This window comes from Salvelinus fontinalis, chromosome 14, assembly GCF_029448725.1.
Source record: "Salvelinus fontinalis isolate EN_2023a chromosome 14, ASM2944872v1, whole genome shotgun sequence".
NCBI classification, from domain to species: Eukaryota; Metazoa; Chordata; class Actinopteri; order Salmoniformes; family Salmonidae; genus Salvelinus; species Salvelinus fontinalis.
The window spans coordinates 44,133,370-44,160,990 of NC_074678.1; the positions used below are offsets into that span (position 1 = coordinate 44,133,370).

The following is a 27,621-nucleotide window of genomic DNA, read 5'->3' on the forward strand; positions in this document are numbered from 1 at the left end:
CTCTTTGGAATTGACCAATTCTTTCATGTGAAACGCAAATCAAGAGGCTGTAACCAGTAGATGTCACTCCATACCAAAATACCAAATAATAACCTCCCCCTGACACAATATTCAATGCCCCTCTGAAACATCAAAACCATGGAATAATAAAACATACACCTCCTAGAGCCGGACATGGAGTAATCAATAGGTTTTTGGGAGTAAGAGGAGGGTGATGGGGAAGGGCGGTCATGCTGAATACATGGAGCTGGAGTAGTGACGCACATGAGCCACTGTTGCGGCCCCCCTGGTGGGGTCTGGGAACTATTCCAGGCTCGAGGCTTTATTTTGGGGGGACAGACCGGGACTGTTGTGTTATTGCTGCCTTGATTAGCATTCCAGTTCTCTTTGGGCTTGCGTGGCTGCCTGGGAGAGCATGGGTCGTGTTCAGGAGGCACGAACGTGAACTTGTCCAATAAGAACACAGAGTGCAATGTTCTGTTTCAAAGGATTTTGCTACATTATGCATGCAACCACTCTCTCTCTTAGTGGAAAACTAGACTTTGACTTGAAGGGGCTGTTTGAAACGTGAACGGCTGATCGAGATATGACATGGACAAACTCTCTGGTCTAACTGTAATCTCAGTCTGGAGACTCTCCAGTGCCCAGTGCCATCTGGATGACATGCTTTGGGTCTCTCTCAGCGTGGCAGTAGTCAGCAGATCAGACTGACAGGCACCCAGAGACACTGACCAGACCACAGCTTGTATTATCAGTGATAGCAGTAGTGTCTGAACATCACCTGGGCACTGATAGAGGCTTTGAGGGGGTAGCAGGCCAGGGAGAGACAGGTTACAGTCTATGCTTCGTTAGTTAAAGCCTCTCAATATTGATTCACACTCGAGGCAAAACCTTTCAAAGGAATTGAAACATTAACAATATGAGGTCAGATGGTTGATGAAGCACCAACTTTGTGTTTTGCTTTGAAACATGTAACGTCAATCTCCATCAAGTACCCTACCACTGCCGCCAAATGATGTGACTGGCAGCTGCCTGACCCCTTGTTTATCGTAACTGATTAAACAAATGGCATAACTGCTAAGCAATATAAAGTATGAGGTTTATTATGTGCCCTCTTCCTCAGTGCACATCTGAAAATGGCACCACTGTACTTCCCCTACAGCTCTGCCTCTGCTGGAATGTGGGCAGCCCTCCTGTGAAGATCATAGCTGTGGTGGCCATAGTTATTTGGTACTTCACATCGGTCAGTGGCTTTGGCATTGAACGGGCTCTCTCAAACGCTCATGTGACGATGACATCAACACATCTGGAAAGCATTGGTGGGGGGGACCTTCAGGTTTTGGACCAAGACGACGACGGGGGGGGGTCTCAGAGGAATAGTGTGATGATCTGAACGTCTCCAAACGTCTGATCATTTGATAATGTTATAAGGGATCCATATATCGTCTGGGCCATTGCTTAGCATTACACATAAAGTAAATAATCGAAGCATATGAGGGGCACAGAAGAAATGTGTGAACAGATTTGCACTATAGAGACACAGTACTAACAAAGTAAGATATGAAACTCTAAGGTAGCCCGGAATTAAAAAAAAACAGAATAGACGAAAACAAACAAATCACGAACATAATCCCAGAATACTGCCCATCTGAACCCGAGGGCACTTTCAGACTACTCTGCTCAGGCCTCTGTCAGTGGTGGTGGTGGTGTTAGAATCTATGATCAGTGGGCGAGTTACTGGTGACCCCAGCCAACTGTTGATCTGGAGAGGCTAACACCACATTGTACCACCCATCCCAGTGGTGCCTCCCTCCTAATAGGAGACGTGTGGGTGAAAGCACATTCAGTATACGAATACAAACCAGTGTGCAGGATGGCTCCATAGGAGTATGGTGTGGCTAATCACACACCCACTCGGAAACACACACCAATCACACACACGCACACAGTGAGCAAAGTGTGCTCCACCAGTGTTACTCACTGCACCCCCTCCCAGTTGTGAAATCAGCAGACAGGGTTGGTGCTATCGATCCTATTCTCCTTTCCCCCGGGCTGGTACAGCACAGTACACAGAGCAGTCAAAGTACACACGTACACCCGTACACCCGTACACCCGTACACCCGTACACCCGTACACACAGACACACAGACACACACACACACACACACACACACACACACACACACACACACACACACACACACACACACACACACACACACACACACTAGAGCTGTGACGGTCACAGAATTTTGGATGACGGTTATTGGTAAGCCAAATGACCACGGTCACCATTATAATCGTTTAAATAGCAACAAAAAAAGATCTATATTTATTTTTATTTTTTATTTAACCTTTATTTAACTAGGCAAGTCAGAACAAATACTTATTTACAATGACGGACTACAAAGGCCAAACCTGGACCGATGCTGGGTCAATTGTGCGCCCCCCTATGGGACTCCCAATCACGGCCGGTTTTGATACAGCCTGGATTCGAACCAGGGTGTCTGTAGTGATGCCTCTAGAGCAGCGGTAAGCAGAGAGGAACTGGGTCTACAACAAACCCACATTTGGAACGCCTGTTTAATAATACCATCCTTTTGATATTGTCTCAAATTCCCCCCACCGAAACAGTATTGTATTTAACCTCTGGCTTCCTGCGGACTGTTTTTGTGCAATTGAAAGCAACGCTAGTGTATCTAAATACATCCGCGTTACAAAAAGCAGCTACTGTAGTACTGGCTGGCTTGCTCGGTCTATAAAAAAGTGGTCAGATAAAGCAGATGCTAAACGACAGGACTGTTTTGCTAGCACAGACTGGAATATGTTCTGGGATTCTTCCGATGGCATTAAGGAGTACACCACATCAGTCACTGGATTTATCAATAAGTGCATCGAGGACGTCGTCCCCACAGTGACTGTACGTACATACCCCAACCAGAAGCCATGGATTACAGGCAACATTCGCAATGAGCTAGAGCTACCGCTTTCAAGCTTCAAGCTTATAACAAATCGCGCTATGTCCTCCGACGAACCATCAAACAGGCAAAGCGTCAATAGAGGACTAAGATTGAATTGCACAACACCGGCTCTGATGCTCGTCGGATGTGGCAGGGCTGCAAACTATTACGTTGGATGTGGCAGGGTTGCAAACTATTACAAACTATTACAGACTACAAAGGGAAGCACAGCTGAGAGCTGAGAGCTGAGAGCTGCCCAGTGACACGAACCTACCAGACGAGCTAAATAGCTTCTATGCTCACTTCGAGGCAAGTAACACTGAAACATGCACAAGAGCATCAGCTGTTCTGGACGACTGTATGATCACGCTCTCCGCAGCCGATGTGACTAAGACCTTTAAACAGGTAAACATTCACAAGGCCACTGGGCCAGACGGATTACCCGGACGTGTACTCCGAGCATGCGCTGACCAACTTGGGCCAAGCATCCTGCCATCCAGGACCTCTATACCAGGCGGTGTCAGAGGAAGGCCCTAAAAATTGTCAAAGACTCCAGCCACCCTAGTCATAGACCATTCTCTCTGCTACCGCATGGCAAGCGGTACCGGAGCGCCAAGTCTATAACTCTACCTACATGTACATAATTATCTAAATTACTTCAACACCGGTGCCCCTGCACATTGACTCTGTACCGGTACCCCCTGTATATGGCCACGCTATTGTTATTTACTGCTGCTCTTTAATTATTTGTTATTCTTATCTCGTACTTTTTGTGGGGATTTTCTTAAAACTGCTTTGTTGGTTATGGTCTTGTAAGTAAGCATTTCACTGTAAGGTCTACACCTGTTGTATTTGTCGCATGTGACAAATACAATTTGATTTGATCACGCAGCTAGCTAAATTAGCTAGCTTATCAAACTGACAGTAGAAAGTCAATTTCAGTTAACCTAGCTAACGTTAGCGGCTGATAATCTAACTTTAGATACGTGAGCTAACTAGATGGTTAGCAAGCAAGTATCATGCAACGTCAGTTTGTGCTAACTGAACTGGAGACACCAGTAGACCAAAACAACAAGCTAGCAAGCTAATTAGTCAGCTAGCTAACGTTAGCTGGCTGAGTAGATGCAGAGTAGGTGAACGGATGATCTCCGCATGTGTGGTTCCCACCGTGAAGCATGGAAGAGGAGGTGTGATGGTATGGGGGTGCTTTGCTGGTGACACTGTCAGTGATTTGTTTAGAATTCAAGGCACACTTAACCTACATGATTCCATATGTGTTATTTCATAGTTTTTATGTCTTCACTATTATTCTACAATGTAGAAAATAGTACAAATAAAGAAAAACCCTGGAATGAGTAGGTGTGTCCAAAAGTTACCTGCCCCAATTCAAAGTGACAACTGTAATGTTTGGTGGAGGAGGAATAATGGTCTGGGGCTATTTTTCAAGGTTCGGGCTAGGTCCCTTAGTTCCAGTGAAGGGAAATCTTAATACTTCAGCCTACAAATGACACTCTAGACGACTCTGTGCTTCCAACTTTGTGGCAACAGTTTGGGGAAGGCCCTTTCCTGTTTCAGCATGACGATGCTACCGTGCACAAAGCGAGGTCCATAGAGAAATTGTTTGTCGAGATCGGTGTGGAAGAGCTTGACTGGCCTGCACAGAGCCCTGACCTCAACCCCACCGAACACCTTTGGGATGAATTTGAATACCGACTACGAACCAGGCCTAATCGCCCAGCATCAGTGCCCGACCTCACTAACGCTCTTGTGGCTGAACAGAATCAAGTCCCTGTAGTGATGTTCTAACATCTAATGGAAAGCCTTCCCAGAAGAGTGGGAAGTCTCCCAGTCCCTGCCACTGAAAAACATCCCCACAACATGATGCTACCACCACCATGCTTCACCGTAGGGATGGTGCCAGGTTTCCTCCAGACGTGACTCTTGGCATTTAGGAACTCTGGAGCTCTGTCAGAGTGACCAACGGGTTCTTGGTCACCTCCCTGACCAAGGCCCTTCTCCCCTAATTGCTCAATTTGGCCGGGTGGCCAGCTCTAGGAAGAGTCTTGGTGGTTCCAAACTTCTTCCATTTAAGAATGATGGAGAACACTGTGTTCTTGGGGACCTTCAATGCTGCAGAATGTTTTGGTACACTTCCCCAGATCTGTGCCTCGACACAATCCTGTCCCGGATCTCTACAGACAATTCCTTCGACCTCATGGCTTGGTTTTTGCCGGCATACATGCCACCAGCCTTACGCATGGTGTCCCCGGTTCGCCTACACAGCCCAGTGCGGGTTATTCCACCTCCCCGCATTGGTCGGGCGACGGGGAGCATACAACCAGGTAAGGTTGGGCAGGCTCAGTGCTCAAGGGCGCCAGTACGCCTGCATGGTCCGGTATATCCGGCGCCACCTCCCCGCCCCAGCCCAGTACCACCAGTGCCAACACCACGCACCAGGCTTCCAGTGTGTCTCCAGAGCCCTGTTCCTCCTCCAAGCACTCGCCCTATGGTGCGTGTCTCCAGCCCGGTACCACCAGTTCCGGCACCACGCACCAAGCCTCCTGTGCGTCTCCAGAGTCCTGTGCGTCCTGTTGCTGCTCCCCGCACTAGCCTCGAGGTGCGTGTCCTCAGCCCGGTACCTTCAGTTCCGGTACCACGCACCAGGCCTACTGTGCGCCTCAGCCGGCCAGAGTCTGCCGTCTGCCCAGTGCCACCTGCACTGTCCGTCTGCCCAGAGCCGTCAGAGCTGCCCGTCTGCCCAGAGCCGTCAGAGCTGCCCGTCTGCCCAGAGCCGTCAGAGCTGCCCGTCTGTCCCGAGCCGTCAGAGCTGCCCGTCTGTCCCGAGCCGTCAGAGCTGCCCGTCTGTCCCGAGCCGTCAGAGCTGCCCGTCTGTCCCGAGCCGTCAGAGCTGCCCGTCTGTCCCGAGCCGTCAGAGCTGCCCGTCTGTCCCGAGCCGTCAGAGCTGCCCGTCTGTCCCGAGCCGTCAGACGCCCGTCTGTCCCGAGCCGTCAGAGCCGCCCGCCAGACAGGATCAGCCAGAGCCGTCCGCCAGACAGGATCAGCCAGAGCCGTCCGCCAGACAGGATCAGCCAGAGCCGTCAGCCAGCCATGACCAGCCAGAGCCGTCAGCCAGCCATGACCAGCCAGAGCCTTCAGCCAGCCATGACCAGCCAGAGCCGTCAGCCAGCCAGGATCTGCCAGAGCCGTCAGCCAGCCAGGATCTGCCAGAGCCGTCAGCCAGCCAGGATCTGCCAGAGCCGCCAGCCAGCCAGGATCTTCCAGAGCCGCCAGCCAGCCAGGATCTGCCAGAGCCGCCAGCCAGCCAGCATCTGCCAGAGCCGCCAGCCAGCCAGCATCTGCCAGAGCCGCCACCCAGCCAGCATCTGCCAGAGCCGCCAGCCAGCCAGCATCTGCAAGAGCCGCCAGCCAGCCAGGATCAGCCAGAGCCGCCAGCCAGCCAGGATCAGCCAGAGCCGTCAGCCAGCCAGGATCCGCCAGAGCCGTCAGCCAGCCAGGATCCGCCAGCCAGCCAGGATCCGCCAGAGCCAGCCAGCCAGGATCCGCCAGAGCCAGCCAGCCAGGATCCGCCAGAGCCAGCCAGCCAGGATCCGCCAGAGCCGTCAGTCAGCCAGGATCAGCCAGAGCCGTCAGTCAGCCAGGATCCGCCAGAGCCGTCAGGCAGCCAGGATCCGCCAGAGCCGTCAGTCAGCCAGGATCCGCCAGAGCCGTCAGTCAGCCAGGATCCGCCAGAGCCGTCAGTCAGCCAGGATCCGCCAGAGCCGTCTGCCAGTCATGAGCTGCCCCTCAGTCCAGAGCTGCCCCTCAGGCCGGAGTCCGCACCTTTGGGGGGGGGGGGGGGGTACTGTCACACCCTGGCCTTTGTTATATTGATTTTCTTTATTAGTTTAGTTAGGTCAGGGTGTGACATGGGGGATGTTTGTGTGTTTTGTCTAGTTTAGGGTGTGTGTATTGTTTAGGGGGTTGTGTAGAGTGTCTGGGGTTGTGTTCAGTGTAAAGGTTTAGGAAAGTCTATGGTTGCCTGGTTTGGTTCTCAATCAGAGACAGCTGTTTATTGTTGTCTCTGATTGGGAGCCATATTTAAGGCAGCCATAGGCTTTAGGTGATTGTGGGTAATTGTCTATGTTCTATGTTGCATGTGTGCACTTAGTTCGTTTTAGCTTCACCATCGTATGTTTTTGTTCGTTTAGTAAGTGTTTGTTTTTCTTCATTAAAAGAAGATGTCTTTTTTCCACGCTGCGCATTGGTCCACTCATTCGTCTCATAACGATCATGACAGAACTTCCATGCAATAAGGGCTCTATATAATACTGTACATTTTCTTGAATTTTTTTCTGGATTTGGGGACTATGAAAAGACCCCTGGTGGCATGTCTGGTGGGATAAGTGTGTGTGTCAGAGCTGTGTGTAGGTTGACTATGCAAATAATTTGGGATTTTCAACACTTTCATGTTTCTTATAAAAAGAAGAAGTGATGCAGTCAGTCTCTCCTCAACTCTTAGCCAAGAGAGACTGGCATGCATAGTATTTATTTCAGCCCTCTGATTACAATTAGGAGCAAAAGTGCCACTCTGTTCTGGGCCAGCTGCAGCTTAACTAGGTCTTTCCTTGCAGCACTGGACCACACCATTGGACAATAATCAAGATTAGACAAAACCAGAGCCTGCAGAAGGTAATATCAAGTAATTTAGTCTCCTCAACTTGTTCAACAGCCACACCATTCATTACCAGATTCCTCTGAGGTCTAGCACTTAAGGAATGATATGTACTAAATGCAATGCTCTTAGTTTTAGAGATGTTTAGGACCAGTTTATTACTGGCCACCCATTCCAAAACAGACTAACTCTTTGTTAAGGGTTTCAGTGACTTCATTAGCTATGGTTGCTGATGCGTATATGGTTGAATCATCAGCATACATGGACACACATGCTTTGTTGAATGCCAGTGGCAGGTCATTGGTAAAAATAGAAAAGAGTAGAGGGCCTAGAGAGCTGCCCTGCAGTACACCACACTTTGCATGTTTGACATTAGAGACGCTTCCATTAAAGAAAATTCTTTGAGTTCTATTAGATAGATAGCTCTGAATCCACGATATGGAAGAGGTTGAAAAGCCATAGCACTTAAGATTTTTCAACAACAGGTTATGGTCAATAATATCAAAGGCTGCACTGAAATCTAACAGTACAGCTCCCACAATCTTCTTATTATCAATTTCTTTCAACCAATCATCAGTCATTTGTGTCAGTGCAGTACATGCTGAAAGTCTGAAAGTATGCATGCTGAAAGTCTGTTGTTAATTTGTTTACAGAGAAATAGCATTGTATTTGGTCAAACAATTTTTTCCAACAGTTTGCTAAGACCTGGCAACAAGCTTATAGGTCTGCTGTTAGAACCATTAAAGGCCGCTTTACCACTCTTGGGTAGCGGAATTACTTTGTCTTCCCTCCAGGACTGAGGACAAAGACTTTCCTCTAGGCTCAGATTAAAAATATGACAGATAGGAGTGGCTATAGAGTTAGCCACCATCCTCATTAGGTCTCCATCTAAGTTGTCAATGCCAGGAGGTTTGTCATTATTGATCGTTAACAATAATTTTCCCACCTCTACCACACTAACTTTACAAAATTCAAACTTGCTGTTACGGATCGCTCCGGAACTTTCATTACACACACCTGTCCCCTATTCCCACTGATTGTATTTGTACAGTTGAAGTCGGAAGTTTACATACACTTAGGTTGGAGTCATTAAAACTCGTTTTTCAACCACTCCACAAATTTCTTGTTAACAAACTAAAGTTTTGGTAAGTCGGTTAGGACATCTTCTTTGTGCATAACACAAGTAATTTTCCAACAATTGTTTACAGGCAGATTATTTCACTTATAATTCACTGTATCACAATTCCAGTGGGTTAGAAGTTAACATACACTAAATTGACGGTGCCTTTAAACAGCTTGGAAAATTCCAGAAAATGATGTCATGGCTTTAGAAGCTTCTGATAGGATAATTTACATAATTTGAGTCAATTGGAGGTGTACCTGTGGATGTATTTCAAGGCCTACCTTCCTACCGAATCTCTTCATACCAACGTGACAGAATAATCGACCATTGAGGGAGACAGCAGGAATGGCCCGTCCGGCGCCGCCGCAACTTCGGCAGCTGCAACTGAGTCGTCCGACGTCGCCACATGGGTCCGTCCAACGTTGCAACTTCAGCAGCCACAACTGGCCCATCCGACGCCGCCACAACCGGTCCGTCCGATGCCACTGCTACTGGTCCGGCAGCGGCAACTGGCCTGTCCGACGACGACAGCTGCATCGGGACGACGGCAGCTGCATCGGGTCCTGATCAATCCGCACTGCGTTCATGTGATCGTCCTCGAGACTGGTGTCGTGTCAGGGGGGGTACTGGCACGGATCCCTCCGGAACTTTCATTACGCACACCTGTCCCCTATTCCCAGTGATTATATTTGTATATATGTGCCCTTTGGTTTCCCTTGGGAGGTCGATTATTGTTACTATGTACGTTGGTGCGTGTGAGTACCTGTGTTTTGGACTTTCGTGCCCTTGTGGATTGCGCAGATGATTACGGGTCTCGTCCCGTGTGTTAATCATTGTGCGCATGTGTTATTTATTCAAGGTACTCCTCGCGCTTTTGTTTTGGGTTTCTACCCTGTGTTTTGTTACGTGTTTGTTTGGTCTTCGTCCCCGTGCCTTTACACGGCACGCCGTAAATTGGGCTTAATAAAAAAAACTACTACGCATTCCTGCGCCTGTCTCCCGAATCTCTTCATACCAACGTGACACTTGCACTGCTTTTCCTTCATTCTTAGATTTTTTATGTATGAATATAATTGCTCACTGTTTGTCGTGGGCATTTCCTGCCAATGTTTGCCCACTTTGCCAATCAAATAATCATTCAAATAATTGGCAACATCAAATGGTTTTGTGATGAATAAGCCATCTAATTCCATGAAAGATGGAGTTGAATTTGTCTTTCTGCCCATAATTTCATTTAAAGTCCTCCAAAGTTTTTTTTCCATCATTCTTTATATCATTGATCTTGGCTTCATAATAAAGTTTCTGCTTCTTTTTGTTGAGTTTGGTCACATCATTTCTCAATTTGCAGTAAGTAAGCCAGTCAGATGTATAGCCAGACTTATTAGCCACTCCGTTTGCCCCATCTCTTTCAACTATATAGTATTTCAATTCATCCATCCATGGAGCCTTAACAGTTCTAACAGTCAGTTTCTTAACAGGTGCATGTTAATCAATAATTAAAAGAAGCAATTTCATAAATGCATCAAGTGCAGCGTCTGGATGCTCCTCAATCACATTAGACCTTGAAATATTTTTAACATCATCCACATAAGAGTCACAGCAAAATCTTTTGTATGATCTCTTATATACTATTTTAGGCCCAGCTGTTGGAACTTTACGTTGTAAAGAGTCCATAGTTACCGCGGAAACTGCCATAGTTGCCCGGCTGTCCCATCTTCGCTCCACGCAATATTTTTTTAACAAGAAAATGTATGGTTATTTTATTTTCATGACATAATCGTCGGTTACACAATTCCACAAACACTTATGCCCAGACATTTAAGCATAAACGTGACATACACCATGCATTCACAGACACATCTGATATCCAGTCCACACAGCACAGCTCGTACACACTGTGACACCCAAACACCCAACACTTTTCTGTGTATTAAAACATACACTGCGACACCACATAACAACATAAGACAACACAAAACCAGTAATTTCTCAAGCTGAACACATTACAACAAATTCTACAGTGTTGCTCCAGTTAACCACAAAAAACAGGAAAACACTTGGCGAAAGTGTGATTTTGTGTTTGAGAAATAGAAAATGTTTTGCTATTTTTCTTTCTATTTGCTTCCTCTTAACCCTTTACACTCATGGGAATTGATCTATATGGATAGGTCTAAATTTAAAAAATTCTTACAGAAGAAATATGAAAAGCATATGCATAACCATGGTAGCAATTAGAAGGGAACAGTTTGGAGATTATGGGAAAGACTCAATCCACTGTTGATTTTATGCGCATTTTACATTCACTGTATTTGTTAATAACAAACTCTAAAATTCTCTGGATACATTTAGAAACGTGATAAGAATATCCCTGGAAAATGTGGGTTAGGTGCAACATAAGACAAAGAAATTACAGTTTGAGTGAGAGGACTAACTGGTGTCTCCAATTGGCCACACACCTCTCCAAAGTGTGCACAGTTCCTACGTCATTTCAATGCACTTTCATGACTCAAAGAAGAGTGTTCAACTACAAGGTGCTTTTTTGAGCTCTCCTACTGTAGCTGTGCCATTGGGTAACTAAAGCAAGCACACTTGTAGTTGTTTTGTTTGGAACACAACCCTGCATCCCCCATCACAAAATTACTGTTGTTGTTTACGCAATCCAAAAAGTCCATTATAAATCGCAATCTGGGTCAGGTGGGTCTCATTTGAAAGCCTGTTATCAAATACAATATTACAGTGTTAGGATTTCACAATGCAATTCAGGGAAAGAGATCATTATTTTGGTACGCATAGAAAGGAGCCATGAGTGCATTCAGGTGCGTGTCGTGGCAAATTAGAATAGACAATAGACAAACATTCAGAACAACCCAGGGTATGACGCCATGTCATCTTGTAGCTGAACATTGAACATAGTGATCATAAACGTTGACACTGTACATGACATGGAAAACTGCACATTTGGATTGCTTGTAGGACATCAAAGCGCTATTTATTATAATCCTCAACGTCTCATCTTTCAAAATATACAAAGTCCTCTTAAAGATGCACTATGCAGAAATCACTCCATTTCCTGGTTGCAAAAATTCTAAAAGTTGGCCTAATTTCAGTTTATGTGACAAAACAAGCGAGTATAGTGTACAGAATCACTGTACCATCTAAACCGCTGTGAATATATATTTTCCATAACCAAAAATATTGTATTTTCAGCTGGTGTACTGTGCAATCCCAAAAGTAAAAGACGCAAAAACCAAACACAAGAACGGGAAGCATAGATATAGCGCACATAGAACTGATCTACCACTTCTTAGACTTGCTTTCAATGAGAATGACAGATATACAACACACAATTCTAACACACAATTCTAGGCCACCCAAAAAGTTACATATAGCAGCTTTAATTTACAGTATTTCTCTCACTCAGACAACAAAACATTTGCAAAAGTTGCCCAATTAGCAGGAGGAATGGTGGCAACTTCTTGTCTTGCGCGGTGCTCAAGATCAGAACGGTTGTCAATCAAAACACATACAGCTCTGTGAAGGGCAGAGCCAGAGCTCTGACGTCATGTTACAGTACAGCCACTGCGTTGTACTTGAACCAGAAATATACAACACTTGAAATACAGTCTGAAACCACAACTGCATGATATGAGGTTGAACTGACTGCAAAAAACAAAAACTGAATAAAACAGTCAAGATACTCACATACTCCACACAAGATCCAGTTCTACATACATACCCTAAGCAGGAGTGTCTTCGACCGTGGCTGTTGGGGCCATAGCTGAACTGGCTCCCCTTCCTGGGGAATCGGTGATCTTTGTTCATTGTGGGTCAAAGCTTTTGGCTGCTTTAAGTCTATGACTTGCTGGGTTAACAAAGAAAAAGAGGCTACACACCCACAGCAACAGCTGGGAGACGAGCTGGAGCTCAGGTGGAGCTCATCCTCTCCGAAGGGCTCTCCTGCCAGGGCTGTACCTACCACATGCTGCTACCGCCTGGGGAGACTCAGGGAGCGGTGGGTGGGTAGATGGGTGTCCCCCGATCACAGGTATGCTGGGGATACTGGGGTAACTGTAGATCAGGAGAAGGGGAGAGGCTGAAAATGTAGAAGTCCCAAGTGCTGTAGGATACGCAGGTCTCAACAAGACCAGTGGTATTCGGTGCTCCAGATAGCTTTCTTGAATTGCTGTATTAGGATTCCGTCTCTTCTGTCGTCCAAAATTCAGAGAGAGCGGTTCTTAAACACAAAGTTTCTCACAGTGTCTCTCTCAGACTCTCTGTCTGTCTCTACAGAAAGGGGAAATCCTGCGTGAAACAGTAACCAATGTGAGGGAGAAGGGAATTAGGTTTGAGCGCGGAGGGCAGAGCGAGAGTTGACCTCTCTCCGCTGTGTGGGAGAGCTTGCGCTGTCCCCAGAGGTTCTGGCTGTGGGGGCTGCACCCTGGGCCCATCCAAGTCCCCACAACTGTTTAGAGATTTTTTGGAATATCTACAGTAAAAGTGAAACAGCCTGCAAACACAAGCTTTCAGTTAAGGAGGAACGTGATGAAATTGAGGAAGCGTTGGCATCTTCCGAGGAAAGGAGAACTGAAGACTTCAAATAAGTATGCCAGAAGCAAACGGTCAAGTTAGAAAGATATGAGAGTTATACCTACAATATTCCCAAGTGCATGGATAATTATTTTATACTGAATATTTTTTTTAACTATTTAAAGGTTTTCTGATGCATTCTGATCTAGTTGCCATAGACTAGCTTTGTACGTCTGGACTTGTCTGTGGGTTTCTTCTGCTACTGGGTCTCTCTGGTGCCTGGCAGCCCTAACCTAGCAGAGGCCGACACGTGGGATCGACATGCCTCCCAATGTGGCACGCCCTTCGTTCCGCCTAAAGCTAAATAATGACATTGTGTATTGTTAGCTTCCATGAATAAGGGGTAGCAAGGGGGCACTCAGATGTAGTTCCTGAGGTCTAGGGTCTAGCACAGCACACACACAAACCTGCGCACAGAAACACGCACAGAAACATGCACACAGGAAAAGTACACGCAGTCTGCAGTCAGTGATAAAAACAGAGATAAAAACATCACTGGACGGCAGTTAGCCGAGCAGTTAAAGCGTTAGGACGGTAATCAAAAGGTAAATGGTTTCGAATCACGAGCCGATTAGGTATTTCTGTGCCCTTGAGCAAGGCATTTAACCCTTATTGCTACTGTAAGTCGCTCTGGATAAGTGTGTCGGATAAATGACAAAAATGTTTTCAAGCCCTGCAGTTGAGAGACTCCAGGAAACTGCTACCCACAACACACAGTACGCAATATCACTCTTGCACAAAGTGAGTCCACCAATATAAGGACATAACACATTTGATGTACTGTAGATGACACTGTAATTGAGACAGACTTTTTTTGTTGCACTGTGCCACAGACATGCCAGGGCTGGAATTAAAGCCTGCACACCCAGTAGCTCTCCAGGTTTCACAGAACAGGCAATCTCAGGAAAACTCATAATCACACCACCTGCAGGTACTCATTAAAATAGCACAGTAATGATCATCCACCCTGGATTGTACTATGCACAACCTCTGTCAGCTACAACACAACCTGCTCCCTCACCTCACCGCTTTCCTAGGCACCACACACACACACACACCTAACAGTGTTAAATAAATGTGTTTGATCTGGGACTTCTATCTAGCGACAGTCTCCTATGTGCAGGTGACTGGGGGACAAGGAGTGAGATCTCACCTCTAATGAGCTGGGTAGTTAAAATGTTCAGCAGGGAATGTTTAGTTTCATTTGAATTGGCCTTCCTACACTACGTGTCCCTGCAAGAACATCTCTAGTCCATTCTGTCGTTCGGGACGTTTTCTTTTTGGAAATAAGCTACAGTAATATCCAACTCCGCCGCAATGTTTACAGTATGTTGTGCATGCTCCATGGAAAATAAACAGATATCCAAGTATCTATTATTTGATCTATCTTTTAAATTCATGGGCAGGGATGACTAATTGCATCATGCACGCTGCACCATCGTTCACTATCGAGTTCATTCCTATCAGCTGTATCTGGGCAGGAAGAATACAATACACAACAATACAACACAGACCAGTGTGACAGCTAAATTCTAAAATAATAATTTTGCACTTAAGTGACCCTTATCAGGAGTGGAAAAAAGGGGTGTCCTGGGATCAATCCCAATACCCCCCCCCCAGCCCCTGAGCAAACGAGCAAACCAGGGTTAGCTAATGTATTTACTGCAAATTGAATGTACAATTTTGTAAGCTTGCCTTGCTGTTCATTAAAAAATATTTCCAAGTCAATCACTTGTCATTGTTCTTTATTGTAGTAACGTAACGTTAGAGATTGAAGATATTTGCCAATGCAGGTAACGTAGCAGTAGATAACTATTTTATTCTTATTGTATAGCTGAGGATAAAAATACCTGTATGCTATGGATCTCCCGGGTGGCACAGTGGTCTAGGGCACTGCATCGCAGTGCTAGCTGCACCACCAGAGTCTCTGGGTTCACGCCCAGGCTCTGTCGCAGCCGGCCGCAACCGGGAGGTCCGTGGGGCGACGCACAATTGGCATAGCGTCTTAGGGGTTAGGGAGGGATTGGCCGGTAGGGATATCCTTGTCTCAGTATGTAATTTTTTTTTATAAAATGTATGCACTCTACTGTAAGTCTCTCTGGATAAGAGCGTCTGCTAAATGACTAAAATGTAAATGTCTATGGATGTGTAGCTATGTAGCCGACCTGTGCATGGACCCTAAACCGTTTGGTATAAATTGTAGTTTAGAACCGCGGGTTTTAATTGTTCTAGCTACAACGCTTCCACTGGTAATGACTGAGTGAAGGAAACGTGACTGTTACATTGCAAACTGCTACGGAATGAAAGTCCTGCTTCAGTACTACTTAGTAGTAGTACTACTTCAGTACTCCACATTGAACCACAGCCAAAGTCCTGCTTCAGTACTACTCCACATTGAACCACAGCCAAAGTCCTGCTTCAGTACTACTCCACATTGAACCACAGCCAAAGTCCTGCTTCAGTACTACTCCACATTGAACCACAGCCAAAGTCCTGCTTCAGTACTACTCCACATTGAACCACAGCCAAAGTCCTGCTTCAGTACTACTCCACATTGAACCACAGCCAAAGGTACACTGGGTACATTGTTGTTCTGATGCTTTCATTTGTTGCGCATATGGTGCTTATTTGTTGCATGAGGCATTTTCTTTAGTTTTGGGACTCTCACCGACTGTCGAGTTTTTATTTTGGTGCTTGTTAGTTCTCAAAGATCTTTTTAAAACAATATACCGCGCCATTATCTTTTCCACATACTTTATATCTGGTTTGAGTCGTTTATGTTTACACGGAAAACGTTTTACCATCCCGAAAATGTATCCTCCCCCAGAGCTGTCCGTCGGTGCTAAATTAAACTAGGGGAAACATTGAAATATAAGGACTGTTGCCAGTACAGGCATTGTGAAAAACACAACGCTCGTGTGATGTGGTGATGTCCCATTCCCTAGGCCTAATTTAGCTCTCCCTACCACTAGTTGCTCTGTTTTCGAGTGCCTACCCCCACAAGAGACACTCGAAAACAAAAGGGGAGGGCTAAGCGGGGGGTATTGGGATTGTGCCCTGGAGTGTGTCAGAGTGTGTCCCCTCCTCTGCATGGCCCTAGGTCAGAACAGGGCAGAAAAGACCCCTTAGGCCCCTGTCAGACAGCCTCATTAAAGCATGAAACACACCAAACATGCTATTCGATCTGTTAATCGGCTACAGCGGGGAAACAGTCAGAGGGGGAGAGAGGAGAAGAGGATGGGGAGGTCTGTAGGCTGGAGCCGCTGCCAAAGAGAACATGGGAGGCCAGATATTAAACCAGGAGACCAGATGGAACCATGGACGTGGCATGGGGCTAGACACAGACCTGGTTTCAAATACTATTTCGTACATCTGTATATGTAAGAGCATGTGCTTGCCTCCCAAAAAGTGTGTGAGTGTGTGTTCTGTCCTTTTGCTAGGCCTGGCAGGGACATGAGTGCCTGTCACAGCAAGTGCAAGGTGTGTGTAGCGTTTGGAAGCTGTGAGTGTGATGAAAACAGAATGAATATGAGCAACATCTGTAAAACTGTTCACAGATGGCCAAATCTGGGTGCGACAACCGAGTAGAAAAGGTGTAGGCCTACAGAGTAACAACGAGCCTCTTCTGCACGAATTAAGAAGTCATCATTACACAGATTTAAGTCACATACACTGCTCAAAAAAATAAAGGGAACACTTAAACAACACAATGTAACTCCAAGTCAATCACACTTCTGTGAAATCAAACTGTCCACTTAGGAAGCAACACTGATTGACAATACATTTCACATGCTGTTGTGCAAATGGAATAGACAACAGGTGGAAATTATAGGCAATTAGCAAGACACCCCCAATAAAGGAGTGGTTCTGCAGGTGGTGACCACAGACGACTTCTCAGTTCCTATGCTTCCTGACTGATGTTTTGGTCACTTTTGAATGCTGGCGGTGCTCTCACTCTAGTGGTAGCATGAGACGGAGTCTACAACCCACACAAGTGGCTCAGGTAGTGCAGCTCATCCAGGATGGCATGCTACCACTAGAGTGAGAGCACCGCCAGCATTCAAAAGTGACCAAAACATCAGCCAGGAAGCATAGGAACTGAGAAGTGGTGTGTGGTCACCACCTGCAGAATCACTCCTTTATTGGGGGTGTCTTGCTAATTGCCTATAATTTCCACCTTTTGTCTATTCCATTTGCACAACAGCATGTGAAATGTATTGTCAATCAGTGTTGCTTCCTAAGTGGACAGTTTGATTTCACAGAAGTGTGATTGACTTGGAGTTACATTGTGTTGTTTAAGTGTTCCCTTTATTTTTTTGAGCAGTGTATAAAATGGCATAGAAAAATACTGTTCTGTATGAAAAGTATGTTAGATACAAAGGCTACTATCATAACTGCAGCATTAATCAGCCCTATTATGTAAACACGGCATGCTCTGTCTGGTGAATGTCTGGCCGGTACAGGAAGAGCATCTAAAGAGCTCTGGACAAATGCAGCTTATCTGAAGCATTTTCTCTTGAAAGGTAATCGCTGAAAGCTCTCGGCTGCCAACACATACCCTCTGACGGTTCCCCCTTGTGTTTATCTTCTGCAAGGCCTCACGGTACACACTCCATGCACTGCCAGAGGTTTAATCTATCTTCTGTGACGTTAAAACGAGTTAATTGATACCAGCCGCTAGCTTTCTTGCGTGTATCATCATCTGCTTAATGCCAAGTTTCCTGATGCACAAATGTTGTAATTTTTCCTAACCTTGTGGCTTGAAGACCCGCACAAAAGGCTACTCTCTCTAATACACAAACTAGGGATTGTCAGCATTGTCAAAAAAGTAATACATTAAACCCTAAAACAATTCAAACTACTATCCAAGTTTCCAAGGTAAACATTGTTTTGGGGGATGTTTTTGGAGAACACTGTTTTTACTTGGTTGGATCGAATAGGGTCCAAAGTAGATAAAGAGAAGAGCAAGTGACAAAACTGCATGAGGTTTCTCATCTGTGATGATGGCCCAGTACACCCCTCTGTGTAATCAACCTAAACTCCGGTGTTAATTCATCCTGGCCCATCTGTGAATCATAATGGGCAAAGAAACACAGATCATTCCATTTGACATTTGCTGCTGCTTTGAACAATTTCATGCTAAAAAGCCAGGGGACCAGGGTTCCGCTCTGGAATCACGCTTTCCACTGTGCTCAGAGGACACTTTCGGTACAGCAGTTTAGCTGAAGTCGAGCCCAAAAGGACAATTCCCATAGACGGCGCCATAGAGAAGTCCAATTTAAAAAATCCTAACAAGACACTTTAGTTATCACCTTTGTGCCGAAAATATCCATAGAATTTTTCAAGTAATTGTCTGGGGACTATTTTTTTTTCTTCTTCATCACTCACAGCCGAATATATTAACATTTATATCAATCCATCGTCTGTCATGTTTCTGGATGACGTGATGACGTCGTTGCTGCTCGCCCTGCTTCCAGTGCGCACTGAGTGCTGGTGTACCGCCGTTCTCGGATCTGTAAAGCAGATGCCAACCGCCATGAAACGGCGTATACGGACGTGAGTAGATTATGTTGAAAACATCGGTCGGCCATCTCGGACGCTGTCTCAAGTTCATATCTACACTGAACAAAAATATAAACGCAACATGTAAAGTGTTGGTCCCATGTTTCATGAGCTGAAATAAAAGATCCCAGAAATGTTCCATATGCACAAGAACATTATTGTATTTATTCTTTACATCCCTGTTAGTGAGCATTTGATACTTTATCCAGGTGTGGCATATCAAGAAGCTGATTAAACAGCATTATCATTACACAGGTGCACCTTGTGCTGGGGACAATAAAAGGCCACTCTAAAATGTGCAGTTTTGTCACACAACACAATGTCACAGATATCTGTTTTGAGGGAGGGTGCAATTGGCATGCTGACTGCGGGAATGTCCACCAGACCTGTTGCCAGAGAATTGAATGTTAATTTCTCTACCATAAGCCACCTCCCATGTCATTTTAGAGAATTTGGCAATACGTCCAACCAGCCTCACAACCTCAGACTACGTGTAACCATGCCAGCCCAGGACCTCTGGCTTCTTCACCTGTGGCATCATCATGGCTGTGTCCCTGCCCAGTTATGTGAACTCCATAGATTAGGGCCTAATTTATTTATTTCAATTGACTGATTTCCTTATATGAACTTATTGAATTGTAACTCAGCAAAATCTTTGAAATTGTTGCATTTACAGTGCATTCGGAAAGTATTCAGACCCCTTGACTTTTTCCAAATGTTGTTACATTAAAGCCTTATTCTAAAATGGATTAAGAAAAAAATCCTCAGCAATCTAAACACAATACCCCATAACGACAAAGTGAAAACAGATTTTTTTAAATTTTAGCAAATGTATTAAAAATAAAAAACAGAAATACTTTATTTACATAAGTATTCAGACACTTTGCTATGATACTCGAAGTTTGAGCTCAGGTGCATCCTGTTTCAATTGATCATTCTTGAGATGTTTCTACAACTTGATTGGAGTCCACCTGTGGTAAATTCAAATGATTGGACATGATTTGGAAAGGCACACAACAGTTGACAGTGCATGTCACAGCAAAAACCAAACCATGAGGTCAAAGGAATTGTCCGTAGAGCTCAGAGACCGGATTGTGTTGAGGCACAAATCAGGGGAAGAGTACCAAAAAATATTTGTAGCATTTAAGGTCCCCAAGAACACAGTGGCCTCCATCATTCTTAAATGGAAGAAGTTTGGAACCATCAAGTCTCTTCCTAGAGCTGGTTGCCCGGACAAACTGAGCAATCGGGGGAGAAGGGCCTTGGTCAGGGAGGTGACCAAGAACTCGATGGTGACTCTGACAGAGCTCTAGAGTTTCTCTGTGGAGATGGGAGAACCTTCCAGAAGGACAATCACCTCTGCAGCACTCCACCAATCAGGCCTTTATTGTAGAGTGGCCAGACGGAAGCCACTCCTCAGTAAAAGGCACATGACAGCCCGCTTGGACTTTGCCCAAAACACCTAAAGACTCGAACCATGAAAAACAAGATTCTCTGGTCTGATGAAAACAAGATTGAACTCTTTGGCCTGAATGCCAAACGTCACATCTGGTGGAAACCTGGCACCATCCCTTCGGTGAAGCATAGTGGTAGCAGCATAATGCTGATGTTTTTCAGCGGCAAGGATTGGGAGACTAGTCAGGATCGAGGCAAAGATGACTGGAGCAAAGTACAGAGAGATCCTTCACGAAAACCTGCTCCAGAGCGCTCAGCACCTCAGACTGTGGCAAAGGTTCACCTTCCAACAGGACAACGACACCAAGCACACAGCAAAAAAAATGCAGGAGTGGCTTCAGAACAAGTCTCTGAATGTCCTTGAGTGGCACAGTGAGAGCCCAAACTTGAACCCAATCGAACATCTCTAAAAAGACCTGAAAATAGCTGTGCAGCAACACTACCCATCCAACCTGACAGAGTTTGAGAGGACCTGCAGAGAAGAATGGGAGAAACCTCCCAAATACAGATGTGAATGTTCGTGGGTGACTCGAAATTCTGAAATTCAACTGAAATCTATGATACTTTTTTTTGTGCAGTATGTATTTGCCAACAGTTATTGTGAAAACATACAGTAATTAAATGCCAAAAAAGTAGACAGTTCATGAATCACTTTAAAGAAACTCAAGAACTAGAAGCAGATAAGAGTTTCTGAATCCATTTTTACAGGAAAAAGAATCAGTTGAGGGGAATTGGTCTAGCATGTTGTGTAAAGAGAGGTTTTAGAGGGTTTGGCTCACGTTATTTGCTTCATCAAGTTTCCCCTGCAGGTTATGATCCTGGCCATCAAAAATTCATCTTTGACGCCACCAAAAGCCAGGAAAGACTGCTAATTGTTTTGGGAAATCTTGCTTAGGATCACTGTGGCCATCCATAGCTCTTGGAAATCTTTGAAGTTCTTCCTGAGCTACTTTTATCTGTATAGCTTTTGTAGAGTTAGTATGATTTGGCCACTGACATTCTACCTGTGCTGACATCACAGAGACATCACGGGTAGCATCAAAGTAGACCAATAATAGAAACCGATTAAAAAACACCCTCATGTGAAGAGATGTCTCTTCTTTCGTTTTGCCAGGATGGTAAGTAGATAAGGCATCGGTACATCAGACACATAGCACAGTGCTGACCTATGGCTGGCCTGCTGAACAGTACTGAACACCTGAGGCAGAAGACGAGAGGCTTGTCTGCCACACCGTGAACAAAAGGCTTCATTGAGATGCCGACACAAGAGACATTAACCCATGATTTTGACTCAGGAGTTACCTTCAGACTAGGCCAGGAGGCTGTGTTAGCGAGCAGACCCCATGACAAATACATGATGCGGAACAGCAAGCGCTAGCAGTGTGACGGCTCCAAAACAAAGCCCTATTACATCACCTATTAGCTCCTCAATTGACTTCTTTGGCATCACATAGGGAATCAATGTGTAACTATCTGGCATCTTAATTTTATTTAAATGTTTTATTGAACCTTTATTTAGCTAGGCAAGTCAGTTAAGAACAAATTCTTATTTACAATGACGGCCTAGGAACAGCGGGTTAACTGTCTTTTTTAGGGGCAGAACGACATATTTTTAACTTGTCAACTCGGGGATTCGATCTAGCAAACTTTCGGTTACTGGCCCAATGCTCTAAACACTAGGCTACCTGTAATTATCAGGCGTCATACAAAGAAGTGCAGATAAATAAGAGGCTGCATGGTTTGCGCTGTGAACCATCTAAAAACTTTCTTGTGGCACCATCCAACAGAAGAAATCTTTCATGCAGCAATCGAGTCTTCACCCAGCAAGGAATCAAACCACCATTTGGGAAAGACAGCTCTGACAAATGGACAATTACTGTATCATAAAGCATTGCATCGTAAAGTTTGTCATTGTCACGTATCGTAATGTAAAAAGTATTGTATCGTTAACTGAGTGTGTGAGACAAGGTGAAGCGCCTAGGCAGGGTGATGCTGCGGTTTGAGATTGCGGAAGACGAGCGGAGAGTTGGAGGGTGACATCCTGGGGGAGCCGCAGGGTGAACCCCCAGCGGAGCGTGGCTTCAGTTTGATGAGCTTGGTCCAGACAGTGCCGCCGACACCGCTGGCGGAGGAGGGCCCTTCCAACAGCGACGTGCCAACCCAGAGTGCCTCACTCATGCTCCCAATGGGATACGGGTGATTCTTAATAAACCAGTTTTAAACATGTCTGGAGCAAATTGAGTTGTAAAAGCATGATGCATCTGCAAAAATGACCTATCATTGATAACTAAGATGCCTAGTTTTTTGGCAAAGTGTCTTAAATCATATGAAACTTTATTTGTCACATGCGCCGAATACAACAGCTGTAGACCTTACCGTGAAATGCTTACTTACAAGCCCTTAACCAACAACACAGCTCAAGAAAGTGTTAAGAAAAAGATTGACCAAATAAACTAAAGTAATAAAAAGTAACACAATAAAATAACAATAACAAGGCTATCTACAGGGGGTACCGGTACCGATTCAATGTGCGGGGTTACAGGTTAGTGGAGGTCATTTGTTAATGTAGGTAGGGGTAAAGTGACTATGCCTAGATAAAAACAAATAGAGGCGGGGGGGGGCAATGTAAATAGTCCAGGTGGCCATTATATTAATTATTCAGCAGTCTTATGGCTTAGGGGTAGAAGCTTGTTAAGGAGCCTTTTGGTCCTAGACTTGGCACTCCCGTACCACTTGCCGTGCGGTTGCAGAGAGAACAGTGTATGACTTGGGTGACTGGAGTCTTTGACAATTTTTGGGGCTTTCCTCTGACACCGCCTAGTATATAGGTCCTGGATGGCAGGAAGCTGTGGCGCAGCGGTCTAAGGCACTGCATCTCAGTGCTAAAGGAGTCACTACAGACCCTGGTTTGATTCCAGGCTGTATCACAACCGGCCGTGATTAGGAGTCCCATAGGTCGGTGCACAATTGGCACAGCATCGTCCGGGTTAGGATTTGGCCGGGGTAGGCCGTCATTGTAAATAAGAATTTGTTCATAACTGACTTGCCTAGATAAAGGTGAAATAAAAAAATACAAAATAATTCAAGCTTGACCCCAGTGATGCACTGGGCCGTATGCACTACCCTCTGTAGCGCCTTACGGTCAGATGCTGAGCAGTTGCCATACCAGGCAGTGATGCAACCGGTCAGGATGCTCTCGATGGTGCAGCTGTAGAACTTTTTGAGGATCTAGGGACCAACGCCAAATCTTTTCAGTCTCCCGAGGGGGAAAATGTGTTGTCGTGCCCTCTTCACGAATGTCTTGGTGTGTTTGGACCATGATAGTTTGTTGGTTATGTGGACACCAAGGAACTTGAAACTCTCAAATGCTCGCCTGAATCTTGCACATTTCACCCCAAATTCTCATTATTGAAATGAGTCTCGGGTCATCTAACTTATTTGAATAAAACACAAAATATGTTGCTGTAGTTTGTCCATAAATCATACAAATTGTACACTAGTTGAAGTTTACGGTAAAGTATAATATTTATTACATACAAACAAAGTGTCTGTGGACATGTGTTTCATTACCGTAATACTTTTAAGTTCCTGTAAAAACTCCAATCAGTTTTTAAATAAAGTTGGTTACTTTAAAATAATTCCTATTCTCAGTCAATCGGCCTGTAAACATTAACCAGTCAGAGCCACATTTTCACTCTCCCTCAACAAACACATGCCTGAGCTGCTGTGATCAGGCTCAGGAACAGGTCTTAGCTGACAAGGCCTGTTTGGTTCTTCATTATGCTCAGTTAGCAAGGCAAAGTTACATCTTCCGACCATAAAAAATAAGAGAGGGAGAAAGTTTGTAGAGGAGCACAAGCGATCATAAGCTTGTGTCTCAAATGGAGATTCTGCCTTCTCCCATGGGGTTGGTGGATGATGGAAAAAATACACCATCTTGTGTCCTCTTTTGACCCAGTGGGTGGCCAGTGACCCATTCCTCATCTACTCTACACAAGGCCTCTGGAAACCAGCTGCACAAGGGCTAGGAAATTTCCTCTCCAACAATATATACACTGAGAACACAAAACATTTACACCACCTGCTCTTTCCATGACATAGACCAGTGGTTCCCAAACTTTTTTGGTTACTCTACCATCAACTGAATTTTGCTCTGCCCGGAGTAACCCTGAAATGCCACCTCATGTGCATTTTACCATTAGGCCTATAGTCTCATCAGTCTTCTCGAGTACCCCTGTGGATAGGCCAAGCACCCCCAGAATGACCAAGTGAATCCAGGTGAAAGCTATGACCCCTTATTGATGTCACTTGTTATATATACTTAAATTAGTGTTGATGAAGAGGCGGAGATAAAGAAGGATTTTTAAGCTTTGAGACAATTGAGACATGAATTGTGTACGTGTGAGATTTAAGTGCCTTTGAACAGGGTATAGTTGTAGGTGCCAGGCGTAGGGCTGTTACGTGACCGTATTACCGCCACACTGGACATTACGAGTCATGATGGCAGTCAAATTCCATGTGACCGCTAGGTCACAGTAATTAGGCTTCTCCAAGCTCTGATGCTGCTGATGGTCATTAGTAGCCTACCAAACGTGCTAACTGCCTGGTACTCAACACTATTGTCCCTCTAATCACCCTGACATCAATGCAAATGTAATCGAAAATCTAATCAAACACTTCATGAGATCCCATGAGCTCATGTTGCACAACATTTCTTTAGGCTATGCAATTACATGACAAAACAGAGTGATGGCCTCTATTAAAAAGAGAGGTATCCCATAATCTTTTTATAGGCTAGGCCTACTATATTTATTTCTCAACTTTCCTAATATTAAGCACATTGCTTCTCTTTACAACAGGATGGCAATGACATTTAACCAAGGGAATAGTGTCCTCCATTCGCTATTTAAGTGCATAGATAACATGTATTTTTCCCCCTGCTCCTTTTTTGAGACAGGTGCATGATAATGGTCCATTTAAAATCAACACATTTCACACATATATTATTTAGTATATGTAAAGACTAGATTAAATCAGGAATAGTCTGATGGGTGACAATATTAGCTTATCACTTCGAGGAAATTCGAGGCATTATCAAGTGCGTGTGAAATTGTGAATGGGGGACTGATGAAGTGGGTACAGCCTGGGCAAAAAACAAAGCAGAGCTCATGCCTTTCATGCGACTTTTTTCAAATCATTATTAGAATCACATCATGCAATCTTAGAATGTATTAAAAAATCTAAACTTATAGCCCAACGTTTGTATCACAACTAAAGTGGCCAATAACTTCTTAAAATTAAGCACATTAATCTGCTTTAGAACGGATGTAGAGCCTAACTGGCATACATATGCATCGCGTGCATTTCATGTTTGGGGGAGATAATTTTCACCATAAAAATGCACCTTTATAATAAAAGCATTACATGCATAATCGCATTTGTGGTCACTTTTGAGAATGCTGTTTTCCTGCTAATGGAACATTCGCACTTATAGCCTACTGCCATGGGCTCGTTGATGTGCTTACAATGTGAAGAAATAGCCTAATAGTGTATCAACATTTTAAGCAGAACGTTCTCATCTGTTGCGTCAGGATCATTGCTTAAATCTATGTTTGGAATATTTATTTCTTGCACAGAATAGGTCAACTGTTGTATTATGGGGGATAGTAGGCTAGTGCTTTTGCTGTTCATTATGACTACTCATCTTGTTGGCTGACGAAAAGTAAATGTGGATAGTTCTCCCAACATCTTTAATATGCACCTCAGAATTGGTTAAAGACGCTGAGAACTGAGATGCAGTGCCACTCGGGAGTCTTCACTTGTAGCCTGTGAGAAAGACCTGATCACATGACAGAGAGCCATGCTTCAGAGCGCCCAGCCGGGAGAAGGGAATTATAATTCTTATATTTAGCCCACTGGACGCAAAAGACATGGATTTTTTTAGGGGGCATTATGGCCACACAAAGGGGATGCCGCCGGGAAATTCGAGGCATTATCAAGTGCTGGTCAAATTGTGAATGAGAGACTGATGAAGACCTGCGCAAAAATGCCTTAGAATGTATTAAAAATCAAAACACCTAGGCCAATGTTTGTATCACAACTAAAGTTACATGAATAATTCTAAATTAAGCATATAATCAAATCAAATCAAATGTTATTAGTCACAATCGCAAATACAACAGGCATTTCACCTTACAGTGAAATGCTTACATACGAGCCCTTAACCAACAATGCAGTTTACCAAAAAATATGAATAAGAGTAAGAGATAAAAGTAATAAAAGAGCAGCAGTAAAATAACAACAACGAGACTATATACAGAGGGGTACTGATACAGAGTCAATGTGCGGGGGAACCGGTTAGTTGAGGTAGTATGTACATGTAGGTAGAGTTATTAAAGTGACTATGCATAGATGACAACAGAGAGTAGCAGTGGTGTAAAGAGGGAGTGAGGGGGAGCGGGGGCACTGCAAATAGTCTGAGTAGCCATTTGACTAGATGTTCAGGAATCTTAAGGCTTGGGGGGTAAAAGCTGTTTAGAAGCCTCTTGAACCTAGACTTGGCAGTCCGGTACCACTTGCCGTGCGGTAGCAGAGAGAACAGTCTATAACTAGGGTCACTGGAGTCTTTGACACATTTTAGGGCCTTCCTCTGACACCGCCTGGTATAGAGGTCCTGGATGCCAGGAAGCTTGGCCCCGGTGATGTACTGGGCCGATCGCACTACCCTCTGTAGTGCCTTGTGGTCAGAGGCCGAGCAGTTGCCATACCAGGCTGTGATGCAACCAGTTAAGATGCTCTCGATGGCGCAGCTGTAGAAACTTTTGAGGATCTGAGGACCCATGCCAAATCTTTTCAGTCTCCTGAGGGGGAATAGGTTTTGTCGTGCCCTCTTCACGACTGTCTTGGTGTGCTTGGACCACGTTAGTTTGTTGGTGATGTGGACGGCAAGGAACTTGAAGCTCTTAACCTGCTCCACTGCAGCCCCGTCGATGAGAATGGGGTGCGTGCTCAGTCCTCCTTTTCCTGTAGTCCACAATCATCTCCTTTGACTTGATCATGTTGAGAGAGAGGTTGTTGTCCTGGCACCACACCGCCAGGTCTATGACCACCTCCCTATAGGTTGTCTCGTCATTGTTGGTGATCAGGCGTACCACTGTTGTGTCATCGGCAAATTTAATGATGGTGTTGGAGACCTGCCTGGCCGTGCAGTCATGAGTGAACAGGGAGTACAGGAGGGGACTGAGCACGCACCCCTGAAGGG

General features: G+C 45.0%; 1 protein-coding gene across 2 annotated transcripts in view; it reads right to left on the reverse strand.

Moving 5' to 3' along the window:
- LOC129810942 (cAMP-specific 3',5'-cyclic phosphodiesterase 4D-like) overlaps positions 1-27,621 on the reverse strand; it is a 121,887-nt gene that overhangs the window by 64,023 nt on the left and 30,243 nt on the right. The gene's annotated exons all lie outside the window — the stretch shown is intronic.